General features: G+C 36.8%; 1 protein-coding gene across 1 annotated transcript in view; it reads right to left on the bottom strand.

Moving 5' to 3' along the window:
• LRMDA (leucine rich melanocyte differentiation associated) overlaps nucleotides 1–17,746 on the bottom strand; it is a 669,526-nt gene that overhangs the window by 354,868 nt on the left and 296,912 nt on the right. The window lies entirely within an intron of this gene.

Below are 17,746 nucleotides of genomic sequence, written 5' to 3' on the forward strand. Positions count from 1 at the left end.
AATTATCTCCAGCACTGTCGTAAAACTAACATCAATAAAATGGGGCAAATATCAGTGCTAATCATTACGCAGACCTACATTACTGGGAAATTACATACAATATACCAAAGATTTAAATGATGAAAGCAAACCAGTAGCTATTAAATTCATTAGCATATTTGCTGTGCAAACAAATTTAATTAAAAAGGATACAGCCACAACAGTTGGATTTAATTTGAATTTAGTTGCTGAATGTTCAAAGTGTGTGTCTGTTCACGCAGAATTAGAGCCCTGCTCATGCAAAATATTTCGGAGATAATAAAGCCACAAAAATTACCAGGCTGCCTCTCTAAATCTTCTTCTAAAAGACTGGTAAACAAGAATTGCTTCATGGTGGAGAAGAAAAACAAGACATGCATCAGAGGTCTACTCACAGAAATGGTAAACTCCACTTATTAAAATCTTAATTTCTCTCTAAGCTTAGATGTGAGCTTGTGTCTGCTCAAATCAGCAACTGCTATGGCAAGAATGTAGCCAAATGCTTATCAAGAGACTCCTATATCCTCCACAATGACAGTGAAATTATGAAGCAAATGCACCTTTTCATATCCTTCCAGCTGCTCAAGAGAAGCAGAGGGAAAACTGGCATTCTGGACGTTATCTTCTGTCTTCCCTGTCCTTCCAACACATACGTGCACAGCAGCTCTTGTGCATGCAGACCCCAAGCATCTGGTACCAAAAAGATGCTTTGAGCTCTTTCCCTCACAGAATGAGATGTAGAATATCTAAGTAATTTCCCCAGGCTTCCTATATGCTTAATGGTAATACACTGCACCATGGATGCAGGGGGGAGAATCAAGGAACCTAAGTCAGCCTTCTGGTCTGAACTCAAGGAGCCTGTTGGTGCTCCCTGACCATTAAGGGAGAAACCAACTTAGAGAGATTCAAGGGGTGGACCAAACACTCACCTCTCCAATTGTTCAGCTGTGACTATGATAGGAGAAGACCTATGCACACTCTAACCACATCACCTCAGGAGAATCGTATTTTTGGATCTCCCCAGCTAATTAAGTAATACTACTAATTTTTACCATTATGGTATGCGATGCTAGTATTGCTACTTAACTAATACTACCTTAAGTAATCACCACTATTCCTTCAAAGAATAGTGACTAGGCAGGAAAGACAGGTCAAAAAGTGAAAAGAAAAACAACAGACTGGGAGAACATTAAGACTGAAGACTGATTTGAGCATGGCAATTGTAGGTAATTAGGAAAAAAAAAAAAGATTGTTGCGCAAACATGAAAAGTCATTTTCATACCATCTTTGAAGAAACAGGAAACCATTTGCAGAGAAGAAATCTGACAAGTAAACATTAGATGAAGAAAATTCTGGAGAAAATGGATTTTAACTTCTGTTTCTCATCCACTGAAACCCAGCCTACTATCATGAAGTATGACTGGGACTCCAAGATGACCGTTTATAACCACCACTAGGCATTTTAATACAGTTTCATGGACACAATATACACATTCATGCAAAACAGTACACATTTAAGGATAATAGTTTCTGTCATGTAACTTTAAAATGAATTTTATCAATTATTTTGCTCTTAATTAGCACATTTAAATATTAAACTGAAACTAATATACCCCCTCTGCCTTGAATTAACACAGCCTTTCAAAAGATTTTTTATAACTTATTGAATGATACTATGGATTCCTCAGTGAGCATGCAGATATGCCTATGCTTTACATCCCTTCACTGCAGGCATCACAGTGGCTTCATGGGAATCATTAAAACACGTGCTGCCAAATTCACATTAGCATTAAGTGACATATAATTGTTTGAGTTTCAATATGACAAAAAAATTGACCTCAAAAATATTTTCATTCATAAGTTTCTTAAAAAGCTTTGTGTTAGAAAGAAGTTACATCAACTACACTTGCAAACAAATGCTAAACCATTTGGACTCTTTTTATATCATTACTCCATTCTGTATGAAACCAGAGGAGGAGAATAAATCCTGGTCTCAGAGGAGAAAGAGAGAGAGAGAGAAGAATAAAAAAAAAAAAAATAAAGACATTTCAATGGAAATGCAGGGGAAATTAGTTTAAATATTCTAAATGCAAGACCTTGACTTCTTTACACTCACAGGATTCATTCAGGTTCTTCACCCAGTGTTTCTATTGACATGCCATTTCTAGCTTAATCAACAGAAAAATAGGAATACAGATTACTTTTGAAGGCTTTGACAACACTTAAACATCTAGTTCCTCATTTCAGTTTCTGAGCATGCTTCTTGAAGCTATAATGAATGATCTCTTTCCAGAACAAAGTTCTCTACAACAGGCAAGAGAAGTCTTTGGCTCATCCATATCTGTTGTGATAAAACCTTCCAAAGGCAGAGGCATGTTCTACCCACAAGCAAGAACTCTTGTTGTCCTCAAGCTAAATGTTCACATTAAGGAACACAATTCTTTTGTCAAGTTTTCCCTGGATGAGACCAAAAAAAACCAAAACCAAACAACCAAAAAAAAAAAAAAAAACCCAACCAAAAAAACCCACCAAACACCTCGGAAAAAGAGAAGGCAAAAAATATCTTAAACTACAAATCCAGAAAAAGAACAATCAGACTTTGCAAGATTTTTATGCAGGAAATAATTTCAAAATAGGTCGCCTATTCTAAAATGACATTGCACAGGTAATAATAAAACAATTTTTCTCACGTTCACTTTATACAACTTTGACACTATTTTCTCTTGCCCCATGTGCAAACCTACAAGCCTCCCAAGCTCTGTAGGTTGGTCACTCTCCCTTCCCTGTTGCCCCTTCTCCCTAACTGTAATGGACTGCTCCCTCCTGGATATCCCAAAAGACAAAGATGTGCCTGGTAAGTGGGAGAGGTTAAACATGAGCACAGCTATTTATTACGTATACTGCAACCAGATGGAAGTAACTCATCCATCAAGGAACTCGTCATCCTCATCACATTAGCTTCTTATAAAAAGCCTCCTGTTCCTTCTCTGATCCACACAGTTCAGCCTCCTGTGCGCTTTTAGAAAATGAACCTTTTCTAACCCCATCGCTGCTTTCTCCTTGAATCATTGCTACCTACCACTCCATGGTTGTTTTTAAACTTTACTTTTATCAATACTCATCCTGTAGCTCTGGGAGATATTAAAAGTGTACCAGGGCAAGGAAGGGCGTTTCTGACACTTGCTCCCTCATTCATCAGCCCCTCATAGGCCCGTTGGTGACAATGAAAAGATTTCACAATACCATGCGGCAGAAACTCATTCTCCCACTCATCCATCATGCTCAACCTAGCAGCAGTTCTACTGACCTAATCTGTAATGCCTCGATGCTCACTGGAGATTTCTTAAAGGCACCCTTCATTGTTGTTAACCACAAAGAATCAGCCTGCACTATTAGATAAGGAGACTAAATGGTGCAAGAATTAATGCAATACTGTTTCATCACCAAGTCCTGGGTTCAAAGACTGCAGAGTTAGAGTCAGCGTGAAGTATGTCTGTTTATCTGAATTTTGTTGAAGATCATACCAAAAGGAGATGAAAGAAGTTTTCAACTCACTTCCGGGTGTAGATGGACATTAAAGGACCAAGTGTGAGTTGGTATTGCCAATTCATCACTTTTTGACAGTTACAGACTAATAGGTGCCAGATATTCCAGAATAAACCAAAAACCACACTTACAGTCGGTTCTTCAGAAAACAACAGTTGCAAGTACAGAAGCTATAGTTAAATACTTTGGTGGAACATACTTTTTTTCTAAAGGGAATAATCAGCACCTGTGTAAGCAGTTGATATAAAAATATAGGACACAATGAAAAATGCAGTACAGACTTTTTAAGAAGGGATGCAAGAGAGACAGCTAGATGTATGATGTTATCACATTGACATAGCCATAAAAGAATGACAATACAAATAGTATCTGATGAACCTAAATAAGTAAACAGCAATCAATGATGTGTGAAACAGTGACTAGGTAAGAGTTCAAAATTTATTGTGTCATTTCACTTAACTGAGTTAACTATTATTTTTTGATGGTGCAATGGATCAGTCATTCACAAATAAGCAAATCTAACAGCACAAGGTCTTTTGCAGATTAGAATGCTATTCGTCTGAGACATTGTTAGTATGAGGCTTACAAATAACCATACAAAACTTTTAATTTATTATTTAATCACAGATATAAACACATAGACATATACTGATTGGTTACTCTGTCAGCTTCTTTTAGCTCTTTACCTGCTGTGTAGACTATTTAGGTGTCTCAAAGACAAAAAGCTCTTTATAGGCATCAGCCTGTGGTTTGCATTACAATTCGAGACCAAGGCCACAGTCATTCTAAGAAGCCAAGCACTGATTGCAAGAATAAGCCCCTGACCTACATAAGTATCAGCACAGTATGCAGAATTGTCAACAAATAGAAGTTTTAGCTGCACTTTATGAACAGGAAATGGGGGCACAAGAAATTAAAAGACTTGCTGGAGATCACATGAAAGCCTACCACAGTGGTAGAAATTGACCCCTGGAAAAATTTTAGGCCAGTTTTCTTATGCAAGAGTCCATCTTTCTATCTTCATCTTTACATACTAAGCAGAAAATATCAGGTCGGGATAAAAGGATTGGTTAGTCACAAACCTCAAATGTACAGTACTAAATAAAAATGTCATACTTGGATGCTTATAAAATTCTTACAATGTGCTTAATACAGTATATAGAGGACAAAAACTTGCTGCTTTTCTTTGCTTGTCCTCTAAATGCAACTGGGAACATAGAAGATCAGAAAATATATATATATATATATATATATATATGTATAAATATATATATAAATATATATATATATAAAATACTCCTGAGCAAAGTAAGCTTCTTTGATTGCTAGAAGAACAAGGAATCATGCTAAGATCTGCATTTTTATTAGACTGAAAGGTATGCTGGTTAGGTTACCATACAATATTTACCTGCCTATTTAAAAATGGTGTATACCCAAGAGTGAGTGGCAATTCAACTCAAGACTGTAAAGTCACAGCAAAATAAACAAGCCAACGGAGAAGCAAAATGGGAGTAAACTACAGAAGCCAAATGGGTATAGTTTCATCTCCAATATTCTTAGAGTTCAAGCACTATTGAGATGACTTACTCTCCACACCCCTTAAGTAGAATCAGACCTTGCAAAGCACTCAGCACCTGTGACATGCAAGATCACTTATCAAAAAATATTCCACATTTTACAGGTCTAAAATGCTAAACGGGGCAACATGCAAGAAGGGAAATTCTCAAAAGAATATCTTTAGTGTAATTATAGTACTAAACACTTGCGTTGCACTACACAATTAGCTTTTGGAAGCTTATCGGAAATTCTGAGACTACAGGGAAACATCCATTTCTTCCGCAAGACCTCCAATACCATTAACAGCCATGACACTTGCCATGGTGTTCACTTTTCCTTTTAGCCAATGACTCTACTGTAATGTCCAGTCATCACCTTAGGTTACTTTCTAATAGCAAGCCACTGCAACACGTTCTGGATGTAAGTACATTTTGGTACTTATCAAAACCCTTTCATCCTATTATGAGAATGTCATATGCCATTTTTCTGTGAAGCACTGCAAATTCAGAATCTACCTAGCCTAAAACGTTTACAGAAATAAAGACTGCTACATATTTTTCTGGTAACTGTAAAGAAATAACACATTTAGAGAGACAGAGAACTCCTTTCATATATAACAGATTTATGGTGTGTTCTGTTGAAAGCACTTCCCAGGAGAATATTAGTCAGCATACTCTGCTATATAATATCTTTAGCTGTATTAGCTTTTCCATAAGTAATTTGGTATGCCTATCCAAATGGAGAGAATAAAAAAGAGGAAAAAAAAACCCAAACCAAAACAAAACAAAACCAAGAAATAGCAAGGTTTTGTACCAACATCCACCCAAGAGATAAATAAGAAAGCAGTGACTTAAGAAGGATTTGAGGTAACCAAGCTCCCCGTAGAATATGACCCTGAAAAAATATTACTTGTAGATGGTGTATGTTAATCACTGATCCCTGGAAATCTCATCTGAAACATGTCTAATCAGTAATAACCAAACTGTCATATTTTGAGATGACTACATTTCCCAGAATAGCTAAGACTGTTCCAAGGATCAAGATTCATTGTCCCTGTCCTGAACAATTAAGGTCATGATTCTCCAGCATTCAGGTTAGAGCTGCTTCTCTCTTCTGTGTCAGGACTCTGGCACAAAGCTTCTCTGCATCATGCAAGCAGAATGCGCAGTTCTGAAGTCCCCCGACCCCCTACTTAATACTTGGAGCTCAGTAGGAGACCAATCCATGGACAATTTTCCTGTCCTGACTTGATGAGCTTAAAATTTTATTAGAAGAAAGTAATATTACAGCTCAAATTAACTGATAGATGAGAGAAAGCCACTACGACAAAGGCAGACACACCGACCTATAATTTGGACATCTCAAATCATAATTAAAATGTAAGAGCTATAATATAACGAACACATGGCTAATTTAACATGCTTATAAAACATGCAAGCTTTTTCTTAAACGATCTTTGATAAATTAAGGTATATCAACATTTCTATTTACAATACTGTAGGGTTTTTTAAACGTATGTACAGGGGGCATAGACTGTCACAGTGATGCTGGTATGGTTTTCTACACTGGGGGAAGGCAGGAGGAGACATTTTGTAACCTCAAAAGGCAAAGCCATGTTTTAGAAAATGTTACTTAACACATTGAGGTGATAAGGTTGAAATTCTCTGACCTAAGACAAGCTATTATTGCTAACTACTCCCTAAATCCCACTGCTGCTCTTTGGGCTTGTTTATTTATTTATTTATCAGTCTTCCACGTTGCTAAATCCAGCTGCAGATCATCTGATCTCTGCTTTCCTCATAATAGCTCTTCTTGGTGAAAATGATTGCTTAAAGAAATGGGTTTTAGTTTAAGTGTCTATTTTACTAAAAATGAGTTGCAGCTGTAAATACTAGAGGTACTTCTTAAAAAGTCATATTTCCACTAACTAGCTTATAGATCTAATACAAAATGAGAAAGTTTTATATTCAAAGAAAATAAGCTGCAATATTTAATTGTGTGTATTTATATATTTATGCAGTGCATTACATCCCAAAGTACTTACAAAAGCTGTAAATCTGCGAAGTATCACAAATACACAAAACTCCACACACTAGGTCTACTTGATTTTCTGCCAGGTAAGTAAAATCCCTTTAGATAGAAATGAAAAGGCACAGTCCTGGCAAAGAAACAAGGGGTGGGGGGCAGGGAAGATGGAAGTACATTTTGTGCCTAGATTGCCAAAATGAGTCTGAAACATATTTAAGACTTTTAACACAGTATTCTGATCAATAGAGGAAAGGAAGCGACATCCACATGCTTATCATTTAAGAACACATTATGATATGGAGCACAAACACACTTACAGCTGTCCACAACTGAGATCACAATATCACTTAATATCTTCAGGAAGTCTGGACGATATCGCTCTTACACTATATAATTTTGATCTTAAAATGTTTCTTCTCATATTTCCTAATCATAATCTGCAGATTTTCTAACACCTTTTTCTGTAAAGTCAAGACTCCTAAATACTATGGAGCAAATGCCAAGGTATAAGAGAAAGTTATGAATATTTTTACTTTAAGAAAATTGAAATTTTTTTTCTAATATTTAACAACAAAACCCATCATTTTGAAAGCTAAGAATATTCCCTTAGCAGAGTTTTAGTGTTGGATATATCACAGAATATAATGCTGGTGAATTAAGGAACTCACTGTCCATTTCCTCCAGGTGGCTTGGCAATATCAACAGGAAACAAGAACAGTTGACTTCTTCCAGAGAATTGCCAGCCCCAAGAAAAGGAAAGCTGGAGGAAGAACTGCAGAAATGTCCTGGGTCAATGGGAACATTTCCCTCTGAATTGCATTATAAATTTGTTGGATTTGTGAGGCCAACTGGAATTGTGAAACTAATCTCCTGAGGCAGCCTAAAAAAAAAAAATCTCACCTACAGTTCAAATTACCATTACATTAACAAGGAAAAACAAGACACTGCAGAGGAGTTAGTACCATTTTATGTGAACTGTAGCACACCTTAATCCATACCAGTATCCAAGATTAAGTGTATAGATTCAAATTGTGCGTAAGGAGATTTTTGCATAGTTTCACATTGACAAAATGCAACATTTATCCTAAGAGAGAGATAAGGTCCATAAAACACTAATAGCATTGTCTTTTACAGTATAGCCTACATGTAACACCTGAGATCAAATTACACATACAGTAAAACAAACAAAACCACTAGAAAGAAGCACTCTTGCTGCAGAAGTAATGCCAAATTTCAACCCAGATTGCTCCAAAGCATTTAAGGGTGTTGTTGGAAAACAAGTAATATCAGGTCCAGGTACCCTACTGAATGTGTTTGCCAGCCAAGTATTTGCTGGGTATGCTTTTTTAATCTGACCTTAAAAAATCTGGACAAAGCCATTTCAGAATTTTTCTTCAACACTTATCTCAAAAATGGCCCATTTGATTCGTGAACATCTCTAATGTATATCATCAGTGACTGAAGGAGTTTTTTTATATGATTTTTGACAATTTAACAAGTCCTCCTGACAAATTAAATGGTTGTGTTGACAACTTAACTGTACTGCCAATCAATATTTTCAATTACTTTCATTGTCATTCAGAAAAAATACAACACGAGGTCATACAGTGGTAAAACCAAGTAAAGAAAATAAAATGATGCAGAGTTGTGGGGGTGGGGGCAGTGGTAGGGGATTGAAACTTTGAAGCACAACATGCAATTTAAACATTTTTTGTTTTGCAGGGAAAAGGTTAGGTGTTTCAGAATAACTTCTCTAATTTTAGATCTTGGTGACATCTCACTGAGAATACAACACAGTTTCCTTTCTTCCCATAAGCTATTTAAAAAGTCATTAAACTTGAGCTGCTGCCACATAGCACTTTCAGTGAAATCATTCTCTTTATTCTATCACTTCACATCATAACCTTCATGTTCTTAACTACTAAACCAGCCCTATACCACGTAGATAAATGCAATTCAACAAAGTTACAGGTCAGTTACAGAATTTTGAAGTTGGAATTTTAGGTCAGAGTCCTGATAGACACAGCTCTTTGGTGGGGAAAGAGCTGTACTTTCAAACATTTGTACCACATTCAAGAAACACTTCCTGCACGTTGGAATACAACGACAAACTCCTTATTGTGGCTGTGTTGGGAAATTCATGCTTAGTGGTAACCAGTTTACACAAAACCTGTAGTAATGCAGGGTTCGTATAAAAATATAAATTAATTAAATGACCAAGAAATTTAAATTACTTCATGAATTTCCCTTCTCCTTAATACAATGGGAAATTAAACTATATGGTTAATATTTCTCAAAAAAAGAAGAGGGCGGGGGGGGGCCTCTGCACTTCACCCCCACCCAGATGCTCTTATTTTCTCAAGTGATCCAGGCAGGGGGAATCACACAGCCTGACTTCCAAGACTTTTGGAAAGTAGTGCTTCCTTTAAGGGCAGATGAAAACTCCTCACAAGGACCCATGCTAGAGGACTCGCACTCCAGACGTGAGCTAGGCCTTCACAAGAGCTCTCCAGTTCAAGGTACGTAGAAGGAAATTTGCTCACATACACAAGGGGAACCTGAGTTTTCAGTGAGCTGTGCACTCAAGGCTGCTGCAAGTTCGAAAGGAAACAGCCAGAGGAGCAGACACAGACAGGACAGCAGCCCAAAGTGAGTAGAAGTTTTGGGATTTAAAAGTATGTGCAGGTAAAGCAACTTGAGGAGGAAAAAAAAACACACATGAGGACACGTTGCAAACTGAAGAGAAGCGATGAAAGTAGAAAATAGATAAATATTTGGAGGCTGGGTTATACACAAAAGTGAATGGGATAAAGTATGAAGGTGAGTCTTGTTTTCAGTTAAACCGAGCATAAACTTTTTAAAGCGGAACATCCCCAAATCAATAGGCATTTTAAAAGTAAAGTACTGCATATATTACATATATTGTGTGACACCAAGTAATCCTCTCTGCATTAGCCTAATGTTATCCTATTTTTGTCAGAATTCCTCTGCTGGAAAAAGACCTTCAGTACAGATATTTACTAATATCAGTCTAACTCCTCCTTGTTTGAACCATTCTAGAAGTCCAGGACTATTAATAAACATTACCAATAAGACAAATAAGGTGATATTGCTGGTCAGGCCATTTACAGACTTTATTCTCCTGCTATTAGAAACTAATTTATTTTCCACTGTCATATAGGGGATGAAGAATGAGAGAAGCTTTTCAGGCAATTCTGAATCTCACAGTCCAGACTTGAGAAATAAGCGTGGGGAGACAAAAAAGGATACTTCTATTCCCACAAGAAATCTGGAAAAAGGCATATTGATATAGTGATTAAATATTACAAACAATTATAGTATTCTTGGCAAAAATCCAGTGAAGCCTTTGTCCACAAAAACCTGAAAATTAAGAAAGAGGTCACAAAATATTGCCAAGGATCTTAATTTATAGAAACTCCTTTAAGTTCAGTTCTAGCCTTTTAAGTGGATTTTAAAATCTCTTCTGTATTAAAGTAGTATCTTCTGCTTTAAGTTTTTTTCTATTCCATTTTAATTCTGAGACCTGTTTTAATATTTTCACCATTTATCTTTAACAAGTTATATGCACAGGAGATGCTTTCAGTTAGCGAAGGCAAACAATCACTGACCCCTTTGACAACGGTTAAAAAAAAAAAAAAAATCATAAGTGCTGTGATTAACAAAAAGAAATGACATTATATCACCAATTCTTTGTCATTTTAAGACGTGCTGTTTCTGTTTCGGCCAATAAGCTTCGAAAGCTTCCAATACACAGATATACAAAAAACAGAATTTGTCTTATGAAGAAGCAGACTACAGAAGTGTATGTGAAAAGACTGACTTCTTGAGGCAGATTCCATTGCTTGTGTTGCTGCAAAACCAATGGATTCTGCACAGTTCTGTTAACCATCAGCAATTATCTTCCTGTCAAAGCTAAAGGTAACAAATTTCCCCATATCCAGCAAGGCTATATCATCAACCGGACACCAGCATCATTTGACGGAAACTAAATCACGACACCAGCCAAGTGCTCTGACAGACAAATGTGCTGCCTCCAAAAATCTAGGCCTATCACTCAGAGGAGGAAAAAGGTTCTCTCAGCTGGTGTTTCTGAAAAGAGATTAAATGTTGTAGATTCTGTAAGTACAGTACCAAGCAAATCCTAAATAAGAGAATTATTAATGGACTTTACTGCTGGTCTTTTTAATCTTTTGCCAACATACACTCATCTATTTTACCTTGGTCTGTCTTGTTTCCTGATGGACATAAAAGGCAGGAACCGTGCATTATCCTAGTCTTAATCAGAGACAGCAGCACAAGAACAATGTACCTATCATATGGATAACATTTAAGTACTAGCTGTTCTTTTATAATGAAGACCATGTAATAAAAGATACCTCTAATATGTCCTGTCCTTATGCTTAACAATAACATTCATTTCATGATATGCTACATAATGGGGATATCAGTTCCTAACCTGCTCGGTAACAAAGTACTGCATTATCACAACGCAATTGCAGTTTGGCTGGAATTTCCTGATAAACTGTGGCTGGAACTTGCGTTTTTTTTTTTCCCCAAGGGACATACAGTACAGTAGATCAGCCTGTAAGTGCAAAACTACAATTTGAGTATAGCTATCTTTAACCCATGTAATACCCAAGGTATAAAAAATGTGATGCCCTGTAAAGTGCTGCTATATATTGTTAAGTACAAATCAAAGAACTTTCATTGACAAGTCAGTGAGATATTTTTCTTACAAGATCTGGTGTCACATTAAATGAAATAACAGACACAATTTATCTGGTGGAAGTTCTAGTGGAAAACCTATGAGGGGGACTTGATGTCTGAAGGGATTGATAGTGCTGGAAAATGCCTTTCACCCCTAGGTCACTGGTTCAAATGTGGGCCAAGCTAGTTGTGACCTAAAGCTGTTACTATCTGACAGCTATTCGATGACCTATGTGAAATGAGCAGATTCAGACCAGTACACCTATCAGGGAGATGTCCACTTCACATGGAACATATAGCTGTAGCAGACATCAATTATCATCCTTGTTGGAAGCATCTGAGGAGCTTTCAGCAGCTTGAGGAACTGTATGGACATGGTTCCTAGAGGTGCTGACTCCAACTAGGAGCTGCTATACATACACAGCCTGCTTTGAGAAAGATTCCACACTTCATGAGGCTGGAATGTTTTTCCCCTCTTTGGAAGACAGGAGTTCAATGGGAGTGCTGCAGAGAGCTTAAACATATTATAATACAAACATCTCCATATTAAAACTAAAGTCCTGGATGGTATAAGCCTGATGAAAGACATCCACTACTTTTTTCCTTTACTTCTTGATCTCACATAAAGAGGAAAAGGTACTCGTTACTCTAAAATGAAAAGTGCACCAAATATGGATATAGCAGCACAAAAGCTTCCAAAATTCCCTCTTCTGTAAATTTAGAGCTCATGGCATAAGGAACGTACCAAATACTTTCTGAAGCCCAGGATCCAAAAAGGATCCTCTTAATTAAGCTTTATTATAGGCTTCAGATTAATTAGAACATGAAGCAAATGTGAGATCAGGTACCAGCCATTTACTCAAAGTTCTTAATGATTTAAACCGCTCAGTATAAGCAAGCTGTGATACTTGCATGAACCCACACTGCTGCACAATTTTAGAAACAGAAAAGCTAGAAGCTATTCATCTGGAGAAAGTAGGTATTTAGCAGCTAGCTAAGTAATTATTAAAGTATTCAAACCAAAGAAGAAGCTAACCTGGATAAGTGATGAAAATTCTTAGCTTGAATCTATTTTTAACCTCTGTGCATACCTAAGCTACCTAATGTTGCAGTTTAACCCGAGCTAGAAATACAACCACGATAGCCTCTCAGTCCACCCACTCCCCACCCCTCAAATACGGGAGAGAATTGAAAGGGAAGGGAGAAACTTGGATTGAGATAAACACAGTTTAATAAAATAACAAAATACTAACATACTACTAGTAAACATATAAATATATATAGAAATAGAAATTTAATATAAAGTAAAAAATACTCAATGCAATTCCTCACAAACTTCGTTCACACTGAGCAGCCAGTCCCAGGAGGCAGCACCTGGTAGCAAACAGCTGATACTGGAGAGAGAAAAAGGGAAAAAAGGCAGAAAGGACCAGAGTCCTCTGCGAAATGGCAAAAGGCCAAACTAATGAAAGTCCTGAACAGAACTCCCCCAGCTCTGACAAAAAGAGCAAAGAAAGCAAAGGAGGATGTGAGAGACCAGAAGATCCCCATTCTCCTCAAATTTGAAGCACGACACTAATGGGATGGAGTGCTCTTACTGATCAGTCTGGATGTCGGTCAAGCTCTGCCCCATCTATGCCCCCCCTTCCTCAATGCCTCACACTTGTGGGCAGAGTGCTCAGAATGTCCTTGGTTCTCAGACCAGAGCAATTAAAAACATCAACTCTATCCTGGGATGTTATCTACTTGTTCTCAAACTAAGTCCAAATAATGACCATGTTAGCTATGAAAAAGAAAGATTTCTAACTGCATAAAGAAAATTAACTAATTTTCAGGCAAACCAGCACACCTGATTAAACAGACTACTCTTACTCATTTTGCATCAAAGCAATGCTTGTGAAATACTACCTTTTAATTAGTATGCTTTATAATATGGAACAAAAAGTATTTAAATGAAACACCTAATTAAAGCACATGTCATGTTGAATCATCTTCATTTATATCACAATACACCAATGCCATGACACTTGCTACAGGCTTTGAGCACTACCGAGGGAGGACATATTTACCAACCAGCAGGAAATCTTATCCAAGAGTGCTTCTAACCCAAGCTGCCCACATTTGTCTAAACTAATCCTATTCACATACTTGACACTGTGTTTGTTCTGAAAGGACCCATACATACATATATGTAGTCTAAGGCTGCAGCCAGTACCTTCCCCTCTTCTATGTACCATTAGCGGAGGCATAAGCAAGAGGAAAAAGGAAAAAAATGAAACTACCAGATTTTTCAGCATGTCACAGCATAATAATTGAAATATGCTTTCTTCCTTTATAAATTAATATTTCTGTTACAAACCATTGAAGAAAGTTTATAATGCAAATAACACCTGAGAAATCAGTCACTACTGTAGTTAATGACTGGTTTGGTAGATTGTTAACTGCCCCTAACTTCCCATGAGTGGTTAACTAACAAACCAGTCATTACCTACTTCATGGGGATTAGAGGTTAAACATAAACTTGATTACAAGCTATAAATGTGAGTAATTTGAAATGTTACTGGTTATTACAAAAATATATGGTAATAATTTCCTCTTTAATGAAAGAGAGCATGTTTTTAGTGGTCCCTAGTTTCTTGTTGAGGTTTAAAATAAAGAGATCCGTTTATAATTAACAGCTACACTCTTATGATGGGCATCATGGGCTAGGTGGCAAAAAATGAATACTCACTACTTATCTGTGTCATAAAAATACAAAAATATCATTCTATCTGTACAATAAATGTGGAGTTTGTAATCTGTGTTCTTAATTTGCAGTTGAAAATGCTTGTGGCCAATAGATAGAGATTTTGCATGCACACATAAAGGGGGAGAAGGGTTAATCCTTTGCTTGCATCGTGGGGAAAAAAAAACAAACAAACAAAAAAAAAACACAAAATTGAAGTATTCTAATATATACAAGTATACAAGTATTAGTCCAGAAGAATCTTATTACTGTGGTGGTATAATTACTTGCAGGGAACAGGATTTCAAGAGAAATCTAATGTGGTAAAATGTGTGATTAAAACAAAGAAAAATAAACGCCTTCAGTACAGGTGCTCCTATTTCAAATACTAAAGTGATTAGCTTAAAAATTGTTGGAAACCTGTGAATTTCCCAAAACTTTTTGTATCTTCAGAATAGTTATTTTACAGCAAAGTTATTCTTAATATATTACTGTGCCACTTAGATTTCTGTGATGCATCTTCTATTCTCATCCTCCTACCTCTCAGCTCTTTCTCTCAAAATTTGAAGGTGTTCCCTACCCATAAACAAAAAAGTGCATACAAAAAACACACCGTTGTGTTAATGGATAATGTAAACATTGTTTTCAAAAGCACTATAAAAAAAAAATCACAGAGTACATTAACTATTTCACACAATTTTACTAAATAGCCTTGTCCATATCAGACTCTACAGTCATCTCTGGATAGAGCATAGGGATCAAGTCATACAGTGAACACATCTCTGGCCTTGTCCTGAAATAGGTAGCAGAGTGCAAGGACACAAATGAAAAGGGCAGCTAAACACACTTATGAGCCTGCCAGAGAAAGATTCACAGCTTTTATTCCAGCAGGACAACTATATAGATAATTGGAAGCATGCGAGTTTGCTTCTTCCCTCTGCCTTTCCTTAGAAAGTTTGGTCTTGCAAGTGAAAGGATGGAAAACTTAAGTCACGGCTTACCTACATCGAGGGAAAAAGCATTTGTTTTCCAATACTGCATAGGGAATAAGATGAATATTGGAACCTGCACAAAGGGAGAAGTTTGGTGGCTGGTTTATGTTTCTTTGCATTACTCAGACTTCTGGACTTCTAGGAAAAGAGAGGTTATTCAGTAGCTGGAGTCAGAACAGGGTACATGTTTAAAGTTTCCCAGAGCACTGTAAGGCACCGAGGAAACGACATATGAATTCATTAGTTTACATATGTTAAATTAAATTGTAATAAAAGAATACTGGAAAATGAGTGGAACCAGTCACCAAGATTAATCAAAATATCCATCCATTTCTGTCCCAGAATTGATGTCTGTCCCAATGATTAACAAGTTAATTGAAACAGGTAAATCCTAGCATTAAAGCTTGCTGAGTTTGGGACTTAGACCACAGAACGAGGTCCAGAAAAAGCAGAAAGAAGAAACAAATTCTAAGTATCTAAAGACCTGTGTGTAAACACTAAGAATATACCAGCTACTCATTGTGCCCGATAGTGGCAGCACAAACTGAAGACTTGATATTGTACAGTGTTGAGCTCAGAGTCATCTGGATTTCCAGAAATTATCAGAATGTCTTAAATCATTTGCAAGTGCTAAAAAGAACTAAATCAAAGGGGGGGCAGGAAACTAGTATTCTACAGTTACCCTAGTAAGTTCAACATGGGAACTAAGCAGCTATGTTTTATGCTAATTAAAGAGTTTGAACAGCCTCTTGCACTAAATCTCAAGTACATTTGCTGTGGTACTCAGACAATGGAGTGGAGTGGAACAATGGTCAGGGTAAGTAAACATAGAAAGTTGTAATTGAAAAGAAAGGCTCACAAACCTCAGCTTAATGGGAGATGATAAAACACATCCCATCACCAAAAATCTAAAAGCAGATTGAGAAAAGAAGTTTCAAAACACTGAACAACTGTTTGTCATCACAATTATTTCTGTTCCCCTTTAGAATTAAATACAAAATTGAAGTTACTGAGGGAACTGCTGCTGACATGTTGGGCTTGGAGGATCACAGGTTTTGTATGTCTAAACATGAGCAATTAAAAGTATATTATGGGGGCTAAGGGAATCAAAGCCACACAGTTTATTCAACGACTAGCATTCACAAAGAAAAAGTCTTGTTTCTTAAATAAAAAAGGTTGACTGCCGCAAAGAAGCAACTTCCCTTAGCCTGCAGCTTTGATGTTATAAGCCCACTGTCAGTCAGCTTCTAACCTGAGGGTCAATCACCTGTAGTTCAATTTGACATATAGCAACCCAGAAATTAGGAAAAAAAAAAAAAAAGGGTGGGGGAAGGACATTTTATTTTGGGAAAACTGTATTACTCAAGAATGACAGACAAATGCAGTTGAAGTAGAAGAAAGACAAGGCAATTCTCTTCCAAATTTTGTTGATACACTTCCATGGTTTCTTTCCTCATTAAGGGTCTCTTGTTACATTGGGAAATTATCACATACTGAAAATTGACCATTACTATAGCCACCTTCTCTTCTCAAGGCCCCAGCTTGTTTAATATTGTATAAAAATATATTTTATATCATAAGCAGTGCAGAATTCCTTCCAAGAGACATCTAAGCCCCAGGAAAAAACATGGTTTCAATAATGTTCTGTGTAGTCCTATTGAAAACAGACTGGTGCTTTCTGCAAACACAATTAAAATCTTTTCAATACAGACAGGGTTCAGTTCTATGTGAACCATACCAATGTACACTAAATAGTATTAAGTATTAGATATACAGGCCACCAGCTTCACAGATCCATTTCAGCAATAATGGTCAGCACTTTTATGTTATGATTATTATACAGTAAAGACATGAATTTCTCATTATGCTATTGGTGCAGATATGATAGCACTTATACAGATTCTTAAACATATCAACCAACTATTTTACATCACTGGAAGTGCTGCTGGGCTGGTATCACTTTAATAAGAACTGCGCTGGTTCTGACCTTCTGCAGGAAAATGTTTCAAAACAAAGGCTTCAACAACATCTTCTAAACCTGCATGGAAACTTCAGGAAGGCTCATGTGCAAAAATTTATAGGACATTTCAAAACCAGACAGCATGTACTAGGAAGCCTCACATTCGGTCTGTTCAGTCCAAGCTGGGTCCCC

The sequence above is a fragment of the Streptopelia decaocto genome (genome assembly GCF_964273445.1).
Source record: "Streptopelia decaocto genome assembly, chromosome: 5".
Taxonomy (NCBI): domain Eukaryota; kingdom Metazoa; phylum Chordata; class Aves; order Columbiformes; family Columbidae; genus Streptopelia; species Streptopelia decaocto.